Here is a 17,984-nt window from a genome sequence, read left to right as displayed (position 1 = left end):
TCCAGCTCAACCTACTTATGGCTTCTACGCTCGCCTGCTTCCGCTTATTGATCGCTATGGGTATTCTAGCGTTGCTCTTCTCAATACGACTTACCGTGACGCCATGTTCATTCCGAACACCGACATGTGATGGCACAGGAGATTGCTGCTATTGAACGCACTGACACGTGTAGGATCTCATTTTCCTTCCTCCCATGCTCATCCCATCACTTGTATATTGTAAGTAGGTCTATAAGATTTAGACTCTAATGGTTCTCTTGCGTTAGAGAGCCCGTCTTGTGACCCGTGGCTTTCAACATGAAGATGGCTATGACTACGATGAGACATTTGCTCATATGGCTCACATGACCACTCTTCGCGCACTTCTCATGTGATATTTGTTCGCCACTAGTCTGTCTCTCAGCTTGATGTCAAGAATGTCTTTCTTAATGGTGAGTTGCATGAGAAGGCATACATTTAGCCACCACCTAGATATTTTTTCCTGATGGCACGATCTGCCTTTTTGTCGCTCTCTCTATGCCTTTAGCCTCTCGTGTCCGGTATGAGTGTTTGTCTCAGCGATGACTGCAACTAGTTTTTGCCAAATGCTTATGATCTGCACTTTATAGCATCTTTCAGCTCAGGGTCAACTCTGAGTGCATTGCCTTTTTTGAAGGTTCGTCTTAGTGAATAGTTTTTATGTCTAATATTGGTCCTCTTTGTTACTTCCTTGGAATTGAGGTTTATTCTACCTCTGATGGCTTCTTTATTTCCTAAGAGAATTCATTTAGTATCTTCTTGCTCGTGCTGCTCTTGATGAGCCTCGTCCTTTCTATCCAAGTCAGTTCTCTCTCTATGCCTTTAGCCCTCGTGCACGGTTTGAGGTTTTTTGTCTCAGCGATGACTGCAACTAGTTTTTGCCAAATGCTCATCATTTTGTACTTTATATCCATCTTTAAGCTCGTGGTCGAGCTTTGCTCCTATATGTCTTTAAGCTCGTGGTCGAGCTTCTGCTTTATATACATGATCATCACTACCAACAACTTTGAGTGCATTGCCTTTTTGAAGGCTCGTCTTAGTGAATAGATTTAATGTCTGATCTTGGTCCCTTTCACTACTTGGAACTGAGGTTTCTTCTACCTCTGATGGCTTCTTTATTTCCCAAGAGAAGTACATTTAGGATCTTGCTCATGCTGCTCATAGTGATAAGGTCACAACTGAATCTTGGTCCTCTTCGCTACTTCCTTGAGATTGCTAATGCTGCTCTTACTAATGAGCGCACTATTGAGACTAGAGCCAACGTCCACCTTTGTGCCCACCTTTGCTCCCTACCAGTCTGGATGGGCATTCTTTGCCTTGCTGCAGGCTGCTATGAGTACTGTCTCGATCCCACATCTCGTGTTCCCTTTATGTGCGACACCATAACCGCACGCTCGAGCACCACCAATGGTGAGCAAGAGCTCGGACAGTCGACGTGTACCTGGTTTATGCACGGGACGAGCCGAGGACAGGCGCTACCTAAAGTCAAGGCCAAGGGCGCAGTAGGAGAACATGGGGTGCTTAATCAAGTGCGTGACCCACAACCCGCAAACAGGAAAAGAACGCCAAGCCGGATCGGTGGGGTACGAAGAGTGCATAGGCACATGGGATGCTGGATCAAGTCCCTCTGCTGCCACCATCGCCAGTCTCTACCTCTGTTGCCTTGTCTACCAGTTATTTCCAGGATTGGCATCATCCCGTTGGATCACTTGTTATCTCTCATCCTTAGTTCGACTTGGTCTTCTTGGATCCGTCTCCGATGATGTCCCTAATCCACTGTCCAATTACTTTATACTCATAGCAAGACAGTGTCTCGTCGTCCTTTTGACCTTGTTCAATATGATCTCAGGGGTCCATCTGCCAGACAGTACAAATGCTACCAATATTGCGCACAACCATGAAAAGCATGAACTCACCAACCATAATGGTGTTGATGCGTCCTATCATTCACGTATTGCCCTCTTCCATTCCAATGTGTCTTCTTGTACTACTGTCGTAGACCCCACGTCATCATCACCTGCGGCTTCCCCACCTCATTCATTCCCTAAGACTTCCCCCATAATTCCACCCAATCCTCTTCTTTACCGCACTAGTCATCTGCATCTTGCGGATTCTTCTAATGAGCCATCTCCCTCGACTATTATATCTCCTTCTGTTGGCAATGCACCGCCTCTAGCTCAACCTACTTCTGGCTTCTGCGCTCGCCCGCTTCCGCATATAGATCACTATGGGTATTCTAGCGCTGCTCTTCTCAATACGACATACCGTGACGCCATGCTCATCCCAAACAGCGACATGCGAGGCAGAGGAGATTGCTGCTCTTGAACGCACCGACGCGTGGGATCTCATTTCCCCTTCTTCCCTATGCTCATCCCATCACTTGTATCTTGTAAGTGGGTCTACAAGATTTAGACTCTAATGGTTCTCTTGCGTAAGAAAGCTCATCTTGTGACCCGTGGCTTTCAACGGGATCATGGCTATGACTAAGATGAAACATTTTCTCATATGGCCCACATGACCACTCTTCTCACACTTCTCGCTGTGATATTTGTTCGCCACTGATATGTCTCTCAACTTGATGTCAAGAATGTCTTTCTTAATCGTGAGTTGCATGAGAGGGTCTACATGTAGCCAACACCTAGATATCTTTTTCCTGATGGCACGATCTGGCGTCTTCGTCGCTATCTCTATGCCTTTAGCCCATATCGTCCGATTTGAGTGTTCTGTTTCAGCAACGACTGCAACTACTTTTTGCCAAATGCTCATGCATGATCTACACTATATCCATCTTTCAGCTCAAGGTCGAACATTGCTTCTATATGTCGATGACATGACCATCACTGCCAACAACTCTAAGTGCATTTGCCTTTTTGAAGGCTCGTCTTAGTGAATAGTTTTTATGTTTGATATTGGTCCTCTTCCCTACTTCGTTGGAATTGAGGTTTCTTCTGCCTCTGATGGCTTCTTTATTTCCCAAAGATAAGTACATTCAGTATCTTCCTACTTGTGATGCTCTTAGTGATAAGGTCACTGTTAACACTCCCATGGAACTCAACGTCCACCTTTGTGCTTCCGACAATGAGCCTTTGTTGTATCTGACGCGCTGTCGTCATCTTGTCGGGAGTCTTGTCTATTTAGATGTCACTCGTCCAAACATTTCATATCACATTCTCATTCTAAGTCAGTTTGTCTCTGCTCCCACTTTCATCCACTTGAGTCACCTCCCCCCTGTTCTATGATATCTTCGTGGAACTACCTCTCCCCGTCTCTCTTAATCCTATGCTCAAGTTCACTCGTCCCTTTCTACTTACTGCGTTTTCTTGATGGTTTTCTCATTGCCCGGAAGACAAAGAAATAGACTACGTTTAGTATGTGCCTTTCGATTTACACTTGGTCCGTTTCTTCACAAAGACTCAGACAGAGCACAGCACACGGCTTCCCTCTCTCTCGTTTAGTATGTGCCTTTCGATTAACGACCTTGAGGATTTTGTTTTTTCTATCACTACATTACTCTTCTCTTGTCACACCATACAGTATATGTGCTATCAAGATTGCACCTCACCAGGCCGATGAAATGGTTGATTGGACCGACTAATCTGTTGTCAAGCTGATTAATCGTTGCTGGCCTGTTAACTTGTGGGCAAACAAAGCCTAATTATTTGGCCCATAAACCCTCTCGCTCCTAAATATCTAGGGCTTAGAACCCCTCCTGCTCCTCTCATCCCCTCCCGACCTAGATGACGACTGACTAGGTCCTCGTCGACGTACTGCCACTTCCTTCCTCCCCTGTGTGTCGCCGCTTCCTCTTCTCCCTCTACACGCTGCTACTTCCCCTCCTTCATGACCTACCACCTCCGGCAACCAACTCGTTCAGATGCCCAGCGTGCAGGCCGCCACCTTCCCTCTATCTGTTGTTATCGTGTGGCCACCATCTCTCAGAGTTGTGACGCAGGCAGAAATTAGCAAAAAATGTTGTTTTATACATGTTCGTAGATGACTTCTGATCCCCGCATGGATGATTGTTGCTTTATACATGTTTGTGATCTATTGAGAAAAGAAAATGGTGCCATTTGCCTCCTAGTTGCAATGTAAATTTTCCCTCCATACAAAATTTGCTTCTAGTGGTTGACCGATTAATCCAGTTAATAAACCGATTCAACGATTAATCACTAATCCCAAGCTGAGCGAGCAGTTACCAGTTAACGATTTCCTCAACATTAGTCTAACCCATAGGATGTGTGCACGACGCTACCTGCCACCAGGGCCAAGGGCCACCAAAGGGAACATGGGATGCAACATCAAGTCAGTGCCACAAAACCTGCAACCACGGGAAGGACGCCAAACCGGATCAAGGAGGAATAGAGATTACATGACTTCGACACCTACTTCTTTTAGTTTTTATTCATAGCCTTGTGCTTCTTCGTCAAGCTCTTCGGTTGAGCCCCTCACTACACTTGAGATTACACGACTTCAGTGTCTGCTAGCTGCTTCTTTTGGTTCTCCATCAATAGGTTTTGCAGGTTTTACTACTGGACAATTTGTACAAAAGAGTAGACTAGGGAAATATTTTTGGTCTTTTCATTAGTTCAACAATAAAGCACATAAGAGCCAATCAGAAGTACGTTCACTTCAACACTTAAGACGAGAAATCTTTTTGGAACTTTTAACTTTTGCAACTTAAATAAACGCAAAGACAAAAGAAACGACAAAAAGAAAACAACAGAAAAAGGCAAAAAAACAAAGAAAAATAAAAGAACAACAAAAGAGAAATATTTTTGGATTTTCTGAAACATAAAAGGCAAAGAACTTAGAGAAACACAATAGAAATAATTTTGGTATTTTTTTCTCAAATAAGGCAAACAAGAATGCAAAGCGAAGCGAAGATAAAAGATTTCCAAAGTTTCAACAAAGAGGAAATCAAATAAACATCCAAAGGAAAAGCAAAAGGAACAAAGAAATATATTATTATTTTCTCAAAGAACTTCAAAAGAACAAAAGTACAAAAGGACAAAGAAATCTTTTGGGGTTTCTTTTAAAAGCAAAGAACAAAAAACAAAAGAAACAATAGGAAGCAAAAAAACACTACAAACACTTAAGACTCAAACGAGATATCTTTGTGGAATTTTTGGGTTTTGCAACTTTTTTTAACGTCTCCAACTTAAACACAAAGACAAAAGAAACAGCAAAAAGAAAACACAAAAAAATGCCAAGAACAATCAAAAGAAAACAAAAAAACAAAAGATAAACGCAAGAGAAATATTTTTGGATTTTCTAAAAAATAAAAGGCAAAGAAGAACTAAGAGAAACACACAGAAATGATTTTGGATTTTTTTTTGGTTTTTCTCAAAGAAGGCAAAGAGAAACAAAGATAAAGGATTTTCAAAGTTTCAACAAAGAGGCAATCAAATAAACATCCAAAGAAAAAGCAAAAAGAACGAGAAAATATTTTGTGGTTTCCTCAATTAACATCAAAAGAATAATAAGATAAAGAAATCATTTTGGGTTTCTTTTGTAAGCAAACAAACAAAGGAAAAAGTAGGAAGCAAAAAAAAACATTTCAAACAACTAAGACTCAATACGAAGCAAACAAGAATCTTTCTAGAATGTTTGGGTTTTACAACATAAACACATAGACGAAAGAAATGAAAAAAAGAAAACAGTAAAGAAAAGCCAAAAAGAATAACCAAAGGAAAACAATTAAGACTCAATAAGACGCAAACGAGAAATCTTTTTGGAATGTTTGGGTTTTGCAACTTAAACACAAAGACCAAAGAAACGACAAAAATAAAATAGAATTGCAAAGCAAAGCCAAAAAGAACAACCAAAAGAAAAACAATGGCAAACAGAAAAACAACAAAAGAGAAGTATTTTTGGATTTTCTGAAACATAAAGAGCAAAAAAGAACTCAAAGAAACACTTCATAAATATTTTTGGATTTTTTTTCTTTTCTCAAAGAAGGCAAACAAGAACGCAAAAAGAAGCACATATGAAAGATTTCCGAAGTTTCAGCAAAGACGAAATCAAATAAACTTCCAAAGAAAAAGCAAAAAAGAATGAAGAAATATTTTTTTGGGTTTCTTTCAAAAGCAAACAACACACAAACAAAAGAAACAATAGGAAGTAAAAAGAATTACAAACACTTGGGACTCGATAAGATGCAAACGAAAAATCTTTTTGGAAATTTTGGGTTTTGCAGTTTAAAACACAAAGACGAAAGAAACAACAAAGAAAAGTCAAAAAGAACAACCAAAAGAAAAGAAAAGAACAACGAAAGAGAAATATTTTTCAATTTTCTGAAACATGAAATGCAAAGAACTCAGAGAAACACAACAGAAATAATTTAGAATATTTGGTTTTTCTCAAAGGTAAAAAAGATCATAAAGATAAAAGATTTCCAAAGTTTTAATGAAGAGGCAATCAAATAAACTTCCAAAGAAAAAGTAAAGAGAACAAAGAAATATTTCTGTTGTTTTCCGAAAGAACTTCAAAACACCAAAAGAACGAAAGGAGGGATTCTTTTAAAAGCAAACAACAAACAAACAAACAATAGGAAGAAAAAAAACCAAAGGAACACAAAAGAAAGCAATCAAAAACCAAATTAAACTAAACAAAGAAGAACGAGAAATACTTTTGGGTGTTTGAACTTTAACAGAACACCTACTTGCTACTTCTAGTTTCATCGCACAATACTTCTTCGGCAACCTCTTCGGTTGAGACAATGACTACACTGGAGATTAGGCGACTTCCAAGTCTACTAGCTAATTCTTTGAGTTCTCCATCAATAGGTTTTGCTACTGATTTTTCTAGTACCGAGTGACAACTTTTACACAACCAAGTACACCTCTATGAATCCTTGGTACTGGATGTATTTTCAAATAGTTTATGATTCTTCGAGTTTATCAGCTATTTGACCTTCAGATACTCATGTTCATGTTCTACTGATGATGAAACTTCCCTCCAAGTCGACAGTCGAGGCACTCTTACTACTTCGTCTTTTCATGTTATTCTTTTGCTCATATTCCTTGGCCCATGCAGCTCATTTTAGGTGGTCAGATTGTCGACTTTGGTTGTACAGTCATTCTTTAGTTTAACTCTTGTTCTTATTAGGATCCTCAGATGGATGCTTTACTTAGTGTTGGCCATCGTCGTTGTAACTCCCAAGTCCTCTAGAAGCTTGACTGGTTTAACCTTTCCTTTGCTGCCACCGTCGCCAGTCTCTCCGCCTCGGTTACTTCGTTTACTGCCTCTTTGTGGCATCATCATCTTTGTCACTTGTGTGGTTCTTGCTTCTCATCCTTAGTTCAAAGTGGTCTTCTTGGATCTGTCAGTGTCAGGTTGTCGGCTTGGCAAACAGGTTTAATTACTTTATCTTCATAGCGCGCCTCGGTTACTTCGTTTACTGCCTCTTTGTGGCATCATCGTCTTTGTCACTTGTGTGGTTCTTGCTTCTCATCCTTAGTTCAAAGTGGTCTTCTTGGATCTGTCAGTGTCAGGTTGTCGGCTTGGCAAACAGGTTTAATTACTTTATCTTCATAGCGAGACTGTGCCTCATCCTTTCTATCTTGTTCATTTTGATGTTTGTGGTCGAGCTCCCTTTGCCTCAAAAAGAGGCCACCGCCACTATATTATCTTTATAGATGTTTTCTCTCGACACACATGGATATATTGTATGCTTTTCTTGTAGTAAGGTCTTATCTATCAGTAAGAAGTTTGCCCCCATGCTTCATGCCGGGTTTCCCACTCCTAATTATGTCTTCCATGAAGATTTTGCTTGCGAGTTCATCTATCATGTGCAGAGTCTAATTGTGTCTTCCATGTGCGGATTCCTCGCTGAGCAGGGCACACTTTCTCAGTTCTCATGTCGTGGTCCAAATGCTCAGAATGGTTTGCTGATCGTAAGCATCGCCAACTTCTTGAGGCAGCTTGTGCATTGAAGATCAACACCTCTCTTTCACCTCACTTTTAGGTTGAGGTTGTTTCTACTTCCACCTACCTCATCAACAGTCAGCCTTCCTTGCTTTGCAAGGTGACATTCCTCTCGAGTGTCTGTTTGGTCGTTCTCATGGCTACTAAGCGCTTCGTGTGTTGGGATCCTATCGATCGGCAAATGTGCATTCCTCAGGTGTGACTTTTAACGAGTCTCGTCCTTTCTATCCACGTCCATCCTCTCCTTCGGCCTATCCCATTGAGGATATTTCTTTCCTAACGTTTTTTGATACACCTATCACTCATGTTTTGCCCTCCTACATCCATTCCAATGTGTCTTCACGTACTACTGCTGTAGACCCCACGTCATCATCACCTGCGGCTTCCCCACCTCATTCGTTCCCTAAGACTTCCCCAGTGATTCTCCCGCATACTCTTCTTTACTACACTAGTTGTCCGCATCTTGTGGATTCTTCTGATGCATCATCTTTCGATGAGCCACCTCCCTCCACTACTATGTCTCCTTCTGTTGGAAACGCACTACCTCCAGCTCAACCTAGCTTCTGCGCTTGCCCGCTTCCACCTATTGATCACTATGGGTGTTCTGGCGCTGCTCTTCGCAATACAACTTACTGTGATACCATGTTCACCCAAACGGCGACATGCGATGGCAGAGGAGATTGCTGCTCTTAAACGCACCGACACGTGGGATCTCATTTCCCTTCCTCCTCATGCTCAACCCATCGGTTGTATACTGTAAGTGGGTCTACAAGATTTAGACTCTGACGGTTCCCTTGCCTTGCAAAGCTCGTCTTGTGACTTGTGGCTTTCAATAGGAACATGGCTATGACTACGACAAGACATTTTCTCATATGGCCCACATGACCACTCTTCGCACACTTTTCGTTGTGATATTTGCTCGCCACTGGTCTGTCTCTTAGCTTGATGTCAAGAATGTCTTTCTTAATGGTGAGTTGCATGAGAAGGTCTACATGTAGCCACCACATAGATATTTTCCCCTGATGGCATGATCTGCCGTATTTGTCACTCTCCCTATGCCTTTAGCCCTCATGCACGGTTTGAGGTTTTTTGTCTCATTGATGACTGCAACTAGTTTTTGCCAAATGTTCACCATTCTGCACTTTATATCCATCTTTAAGCTCGTGGTCGAGCTTTGCTCCTATATGTCGATGACATGATCATCACTACCAACAACTTTGAGTGCATTGCCTTTTTGAAGGCCCGTCTTAGTGAATAGATTTAATGTGTGATCTTGGTCCCTTTCACTACTTCGAACTGAGGTTTCGTCCACCTCTGATGGCTTCTTTATTTCTCAAGAGAAGTACATTTAGGATCTTGCTTGTGCTGCTCTTAGTGATAAGGTCACTACTGAATCTTGGTCCTCTTCACTACTTCCTTAAGATTGTTGCTTATTTCCCAAGAGAAGTATATCCAAAATCTTCTTGCTCATGCTGCTCTTACTGATGAGCGCACTATTGAGACTAGAGCCAACGTCCACCTTTGTGCCCACCTTTGCTCCCTACCAGTCTGGATGGGCATTCTTTGCCTTGCTGCGGGCTGCTATGAGTACTGTCTCAATCCCACATCCCGTGTTCCCTTTATGTGCGACACCATAACCGCACGCTCGAGCACCACCAATGGTGAGCAGGAGCTCGGACAGTCGACGCGTACCTGGTTTATGCACGGGACGAGCCGAGGACAGGCGCTACCTAAAGTCGAGGCCAAGGGCGCAGTAGGAGAACCTGGGGTGCTTAATCAAGTGCGTGACCCACAACCCGCAAACAGGAAAAGAACGCCAAGCCGGATCGGTGGGGTACGAAGAGTGCATAGGCACGTGGGATGCTGGATCAAGTCCCTCTGCTGCCACCATCGCCAGTCTCTGCCTCTATTACCTTGTCTACCAGTTATTTTCATGATTGGCATCATCCCCTTGGATCACTTGTTATCTCTCATCCTTAGTTCGACTTGGTCTTCTTGGATCCGTCTCCGATGATGTCTCTAATCCACGGTCCAATTACCTTATACTCATAGCGAGAAAGTGTCTCGTCGTCCTTCTGACCTTGTTCAATATGATCTCATGGGTCCATCTCCCTTTGCCTCCGGTAGTAACTTCTCTCGACACACTTGTATATACTTTATTTCTTCTTGTAGTGAGGTCTTATAAGCCTTTTGCTGCCATGGTTCACACTCAGTTCTCTACACCTATTCGTGTGTTCTATGATGACTGGTGGAATCCTTTTTTAGCAGACTTTGGTTCTCTTATCCTGGTGCTCATGCTCAAAATGGCATGGTTGAGCTCAAGCATCCTCACCTTCTTGAGACGACTCGTCCGTTATGGTCACCGCATCCCTTCCGTCGCACTTTTGGGTCGAGTTTGTCTCCACTTCCATCTATCTCATCAACCTTTAGCAATCCACTGCTCTGCAGGGTGACACTCCTTTCGAGCATCTATTTGATCGTTTATTCAGCGTTTCAATTGTTTGGTTATGTTTGCTATGTCCTTCTTGCCCCTCGTGAACGCACCAAACTGACTTGTTAGTCTGTTGAGTGTGTCTTCTTAGGATACAACGATGAGCATAAGGGATATCGTTGTTGGGATCATGTTGGTCGTCGGATGACTATTTCTCGGGATATGATTTTTGTTGAGTCCTTCTTCTTCGGGCTTTTAAGTGGAGTATATCTATTTCCATAATTTCCCGGCACTCCTACCACTCCTATTGAGCCCTTATCCAGTTGTCGTACTGCTCCTGCTTCTCTGATTATTGTAGAACCAATGCCATCATCTCCTATAATTTCCTCACCTCACTTATCACATGATTCTACACCTTCATCACCAGTGGCTTCCTTGTCTACATCACCTGAGTTTATCCCGATGATTCCAACTCGTATTCTTCCATCTTTTCCTAATTTCTATACAGGACGTCTACGTGCTGTGGATGGCTTGCGTCCTCGTCCGCTTTGGCCTGTTGACCGCCTAGGTCTTCCAAGCGTTGGTGCTATTGTTCTTGAGCCAACTTCTTATTGTGATGTTCATACCAAATGGCACCTTGTGATGGCAGAGGAGACTGCTACTCTTGAGCGCATCGGCACGTGAGATACTGTATATGTTCCTCCTCGTGTTTGTCCCATCACTTGGTGGATCTACAAGGTTAGGACTCACTCTAATGGTTCTCTTGGGCGTTACAAAGCTCGTGTTGTGGGTAATGGCTTTCAGCAGGAGCATGGTCCTAATTACGGTGAGACTTTTGCTCACCACTATTCGCACACTTCTTATTGTGGCCTCGGTTTGCCACTGATCTGTGTCTAGGCTTGATATTAAGAATGCATTTCTTAATGGTGAGCTGCTCCTTACGACATGCTTTCTCGTCTTCATCGCTCTCACTATGGCTCTAAGCAAGCCCCTCACACCTGGTTTGAGCGTTTTGCCTCTATGGTGGCTACTGCTGGTTTTCATCAAGTGCTCATGATCCGACATTGTTTGTCCTCCTTTCTGTTCTTGGTAGGACTCTTCTTCTATATGTTGATGACATGGTCATCACTGACGCAGACCGTGAGTATATTGCCTTTGTTAAGGCATGTCTTAGTATGCAGTTTCTTATGTTTTATCTTGGCCCTCTCTGCTACTTTCTTGGGATTGAGGTCCCTTCATGCTAAAAAATAATAATTTAGGATCTTCTTACTCGCGCTGCTCTTACTAATGAGCGCATGTTGAGACTCCCATGGAGCTCAATGTTCACCCCCTGCTACTGATGTTGACCTACTGTCTAATCTAGCGCTTTATCGACATTTTGTTGTGAGCCTTGTCTATCTATCTGGCACTCGCCCGAAAGAAGAAACACCGTTCGAGTGCACCTCCTGCGGCGCCGTCGCTCCACTTTCCTACTCTACCCTCCACTATAAGCTCTGCGGCATTGTCGTCGTGGCTAGGATGGTGGCAAACTCGCTAGCACCGATGCCCCTCACACGATGTTGCTAGAGCCTTCATCCTCTCAAGTGCATGACACTCCCATGGAGCTCAACACTCACCTTTGTTTGATCTGACACGCTATCATCATCTTGTTGGGAGTCTTGTCTATTCAGATGTCACTCGTCCAGACATTTCATATCACGTTCTCATTCTAAGTCACTTTGTCTATACTCTCACTTTTATCCACTTGAGTCACCCCCATGTTCTACGATATCTTTGTGGAAATATCTCTTACCGTCTCACCTCTTCCTATGCTCAAGTTCGCACGTCCCTTTCTACTTACTGTGTTTTCTTGATGGTTTTCTCATTGCCTAGAAGACAAAGGACCCGATTGCGCTTTTCCTTTCTACTGGTGCAAAGGCTGAGTTGCAAACTATGGCTCTTTTGACAACAAAGGCATATGATGGTAGCTTAAGGATTTTTTTTGTTTCTATGACTACACCTACTCCTCTGTTGTAGAGTATAGGTGTTGTCACTCACCTACTCCTCTGTTGTAGGAGAGTACATGTGCTATCAGTATTGTGCACGACCCTGTGCAACATAGCTCACCAAGCATATTGGTGTCGATGCTTCCTTCGTATGCTCCAGTGTGCAGATCAAAAAATCCTCTATCTCTTCATACTCTTGTTGTTGATCCACCAATAGCTAGGGAAGGATTTTATTCTCTAGTACTCCCTCCATTAATGATTATAAGATGTTCTAACTTTTTTCTGAATCAGGTGTACATAGACACATTTTAGTGTGTTTTGTTCACTCATTTCTGCACATAGTTCATATTAAAATATCCAAAACATCTCATAATAGTGAACAAAGGGAGTATACTTTTATTCTTAAAAGAAGGAATTCTCCCTCGCCCTTTATGGTCATCCAGCCGGGCATAGCTCCCCCCTGTGGCCTCCGCCCCGAATATACCTCCCCCTAAACATGCTCGAGTGCACTCTTGCTCCTTTTCTAGACCATACACCATACTCTAGATTCTCTCGACCGAGATCCTTATTAAAACATTGCACATTATTTTTCCTTCCCTGGGTCAAATGAGTGGTCGGCACCTCCTTTCGCAATGCTGTTACCCACCACCCCGTTCTACCCTCCATTGTGGCATTGTCGTCGCAACAGGGATGGTGGCAACCTCGCTTGCGCCGATGTCTCTCGTGTGACGTCACCAGAGCCTTCATCCTCTCAAGTGGCATGAATGGCCGAAGGGGACACTGTCGCCATGGCTGCTGGCATTCCCTTCCTTGGATCGTGAAGTGATTGGGAGTGAGACTAAGGGAAATATGGGAAATGAGACTATTACTAGTGTATTAGGGGAATGAGGCCCAAACAAAACCGCTGAGATGAGTTAGTCCCACTACCAAAATGGTAGGTGTATTCTTCAACAAAGTGGGGACACACTTTTGATGGAAACAAGACCGGGTGGGATATAGTCGTACTCTATGAATCTGAAATAATAATCTGCTTTTTTCTTGGCAAACTTTAACCCCTACTTTCAAATAATAATTTGACCCAAACACTAAACTAGCGTTGACCATAAACTTTTATACATCACACCATATTTTTAGAATCTACTAAGGCGTATGAAAAAAAAAGGGATAAATCTACACACATAATTTACATGTAACCGTTATAATTATATTGTTTTAGAAATGCTATAGGTAGATTTGGCTAGATGTCTAGGCCCGTGTATACACTCTATAACATCGTATGTTTGTAAAAGAAACATTACAAAATATGCAAGTCTATAAAGCAGCTAGTCTCCTACAAAGAAACATGCTTTTCTCTTTTGAAATAAAAGACCATAACCCTTTTTTTTGCGGGGGAAATAACCGTAAACTTAACAGTCAACTGAACAGCAACACAACTAAGGAAATGAAAATATAATCACAATATACATAGAATAAGAATGTGTGAAATAGATAACCATGTCGTAAACATCAGTTGTGGACAAATTTAGGGTGGTTGATAAAACAGAATCATTACCTTTGAAGCAGAATTGAGATTTGGTCATTCCAGAGTTCCAATATTCTGTAGAATGAATCAAAACTGTCACATAACTGAGTGTAACTGGTTGGATGGTGAGCTGATCTAGAGGTGGGGTTGCGACTGCATCAGCTGGAGCCTCGGACTGTCGATTTGGACAAACCAATTTAAATGCAACAGTAACAGCACCCACAAGGCTAGAGAAATTTTCACAATCTGCAATATCATTAGAAGCATTAATGCTTAGGAATGAGAAGCAGGTTACACTGAACAAACCTAATCCAAATTTGTGTTTTGTACTGGAAGTAAGTTGTTGAGCTTACATAGTGCTTAAGTTTCACCTCCTAACATATGGCGATGGATTGTTCGCACCTTACTTTGCAACCAGCAATACAAGTGGAGCGACAACGTGCAAACTGATGCCGCAATGGTGCCGAAGGCCCAAGCCATCACTTTTATGTGCAAAATAAATCCTTCTGGAATATGCTAATGGAAAGAATAGCTCCATTTTGTTGCCTGCCACAATAGCAAGAAAATTTCTGTTGTCACTTTCCAACAGCGCTTGCCAATTAATTACATAAAGAAATACTCCCTCTGTTCACAAATATAAGATGTTTTCTATATTTCAATATGGACAACATACGGACTGAAATGAGTGAACAAACGCACTAAAATGCATCTATATGCATCTGAATCAGAGAAAAAGGTAGAACATCTTATATATGTGAACTGAGTGAGTAACATTCTACTAGCACATGCCAATTACATACAGAAATAACATTCACCAAATTCAACTAGTTGCAAGATCACAAAAGAGTGGATAGCAAGTTTATAAATCAAGTCATTCCGATTATTCAGAGCCAGTATTTTAGGTACTAATTAGCTAGCTGTGTTTTTTTTTTCTCCATGATAGAATACACTATCATTTTCCAATCAAGTCGAGGACCTATGGCGTAACAGAATAAACCTCCAAAGATTAGTCAGACCAAGAAGAGCTGATCAACTTCTCAGGAGGGCAACATTCATCATAAGTGCTGGAACAACTGATGTGTTTTCCCACTATCTTGCCACAAACCGTTCAGGAACAGATAGCTGGCAACCGTATGAGAACCTACTGATAACACATGTCACTGACTATAACCAGGGACACCGTATGAGAATCTACTTGAAAACCTAACAATTTACCTTCTTCTGACATCATCACCTAAATAAACGAATCAAGTGACATGGTGCAAGCTGAGCCTGTCCATAATGATCTTCAGCCATTCATTGAACTTCATATTCTACACATTGTTGTACTATTTCACAGCGTGCTAAGTTCATAATCTAAAGAAATAATCCATTTCTGGCATTCATCTAATGAGAAATAGAACTCTTGCTGATTTGCTTTTTCCATTGGCTAGCAACTATAGAAAATTTCTACCTCGACATTAGCAAATGCTTGATGGTGGTAATCTGTCATCATCATCTTTAAAATAGCACTACAGCAAATTAGCAGCAGCAGATTGTATCTTGAATCTCCTCAATGAACCCGCACCGAAAAATGTACTAGGAAACTTTCCATGATTTATGTAGATTGATAGTCCTTTCAAATCACAATTTCGTATATGTTTCCCTAAAGAAAAAGAGTGTGTGCTGTGTGAACTGAGTGCACATTATGATTCTTTGCCTGATGCTATAAAAAATCTATGTTTTGTAACAGGACAGCTGATCAAATATGCTTTAGTCACAAAATTTGTATCTTCCTTGTGAATTCCAGAGGGGCAAATTAGCAGCAGTAGCAAAGTAGTAGCAGCAGCAGAGCATCACGCGGCAAACAGTGGGAAGCAGGAGCATCACGCGGCAAACAGCTGGGAAGCAACAACATCACGCTGTAGGAGGGTATCTACCTTGTCCGTGGTGGTGGGCGAGGCGAGCGTTCCGCGGGAGTGAGAGAGCATCCTCCGCCGCGAGCACATGCTCTGTTCGTTTACCGAGTCGCGGCCGAAGGCGGCACGCCCACCGGCGTGAGGAGATGTGGGCGAAGACGCCCTCTGTAGCACGACGACGGGGAATTCGAGGAGGAGCATGACTGGATCCGCCGCCGCCCACCGCCTCGGGCTCGCCTCCTCGTGTATCGCCGTGGCCGTCGTCCAGGTACCTCAGGCTCTCAGCGTGCTCGCGGCGCAAAAGCCTCCATCGGCAGCTTGGACCTGAGGTCGGATGCCGAGACCCCAGGCGCCCGCCGCGCCGCCGCCTCCCCCTCATCCTCTCCAACTCCCGAACCCGACGATGCTCAGCCGCCGTCGAGCTCGTACTCCCGAGTCGCCGCCGCCTGACTTCTCTCTCGATCTACAGCCCCACGCCTTTAAAGCCGGCGGCGTGCTTGGATCTAAGCCGAACCCCTTTGCTGCTCCGAGCTGTAGACGAATCCCTTGCTCTGCTTCTGCTAGAGCGGCAAATAGGGTTTTCCTCCCTTGCTCTGTTCCGAGAGAGACGTGAGCGGCCCAAGGCCCATTGCATTGCAGCGAGCAAACCGCATATGGGCCAGCCCAAGTGGCTAGGAAACGTTTTTTTTTTCTTCACGGTTCTTTCTGGCTTTTTTCCTTTTTTTGTTAATCCTCCTTGACTGGTTTTCCTTTCCTTTTCCTTTTTGTTTTCTATTTCACTTTCATTTGTTTTACAAAATTCGAATTCTTTTCTCTATTTCTTCTTTTCATTTTTTGTTTCTATTTTCACAGTTTTAAAAAATGATCAGAATTTGGAAAACTATTTGCTATTCCAAAAAACTCATGTTTACAAATAATGTTCGAAAATTTGAAATTATGTTTGTGCTACTGCGGGATGGTGCTAACGCAACACATGTATCGGAGACCCTTCGACCAAACTGTGTGCGATGCATGAATCACAAATGGTATGATAATAAAACCGTCACCAATAAAAAACACTATGTGCGATGGCGGACACATCAAATACGATTAAGAAAAGGGTTGCGTGTGCAATACGTGGCCTACAGTTGATGCATACAAATTGTTTGCGATGACACAAAAATACACAAACCGTTACCCAAATCCAGATGTGTGCGATAGACGACATATAGTTCATTCGAATAAATTGTTTGCGACGATCCAGAAGAACAAAAACAATTCGGCGTGTAACAAGATGTGTGTGATATCCAGCAAACAAGTCAGTAATCAGAATTGTGTGTGATAACTATAGACATCGCATACGTTTTTTGTTGTGAATTGTGTGCTCGATATGGCCCAGACACCACTACGGAAAAACCTAGCAGTAGCGCGGGTCAAATGCCTAGTAGTAGCATAGTGGGAGGCACTACACTTAACTTGTAGCAGCGCTACTGCTATACCTACTTAGCAATAGCGTTGTCCAGAAACGCGCTACTCCTAATAAGTAGCTTAGCAGTAGTGTTTGTCTATGCAACGCTACTGATAAATAACTGTGGCGCTTCTGTGCAGCGCTACTGCTTCCTGCTAAAGAGCGCTACTGCTATATTTTCACATACATTTTTTCAGCTACGTACTTGCGGTGTTTTTGTATAAGTTTTATACACTATTCTAATCATATCATAAGCATGCAATATGCTCATCATATCATACACATGATAGTTTCATCATATCATCCAACACAAATCATGTCGTCTCATCATAATCACGATATAGCGATACAAGTTAAGTGACATGTAGTAGTTTTTGAGGCGTCGGTTCTGATCCCTCTCTCGCGCTAGCGCCAACCTCAAGTAACTATCTTCCGCTTCGGCTCTGCTATCGAACCCTCTGTGGCTGCCACTGCCGTGGGAACAAGTCTGACAGTAAGAATAGGGGGTATGTAGGAGGAGGCAAGGCCCTAGCTACGGTAAGGTTGTGCATGCAAGATTTACAAGTTCAGACCCTTCTCGGAGGAAGTAATAGCCCTACGTCTCGATGCCCGGAGGCTTGGTCGACTGGATTATGCGTGAGAGTTACAGGGGGTGTGAACCCTTGTACCCGAGGAGGGGGTGGCTTATATAGAGTGCGCCGGACCCTCCAGCCCTCAGTTACACAGGGTTCAATATACATTAAGACAGAGCGTTACT

General features: G+C 42.8%; 1 long non-coding RNA gene across 7 annotated transcripts in view; it reads right to left on the bottom strand.

Annotated features, from left to right (window-relative positions):
• The window catches only part of LOC147966174 (uncharacterized), a 28,802-nt gene extending 12,438 nt beyond the window's left edge, over positions 1-16,364 (bottom strand). For 3 of the 7 annotated variants that reach the window (XR_015608790.1, XR_015608789.1, XR_015608793.1), the window contains exons 1-3: positions 15,802-16,364; positions 14,236-14,428; positions 13,913-14,128 (exon numbers count right to left, since the gene is read on the bottom strand). This is a non-coding gene — a long non-coding RNA (uncharacterized LOC147966174). The remainder of the gene's footprint in view (positions 1-13,912; positions 14,129-14,235; positions 14,429-15,801) is intronic. The other 4 variants (XR_015608791.1, XR_015608792.1, XR_015608788.1 and 1 more) reach the window with 3 other exon arrangements.
• Positions 16,365-17,984: the final 1,620 nt, after the last annotated feature.

This window comes from Triticum urartu, chromosome 6A (assembly GCF_056163025.1).
Source record: "Triticum urartu cultivar PI428250 chromosome 6A, HENAU_Tu73, whole genome shotgun sequence".
Taxonomy (NCBI): domain Eukaryota; kingdom Viridiplantae; phylum Streptophyta; class Magnoliopsida; order Poales; family Poaceae; genus Triticum; species Triticum urartu.
This window is presented reverse-complemented; position numbering and strand designations above follow the sequence as displayed.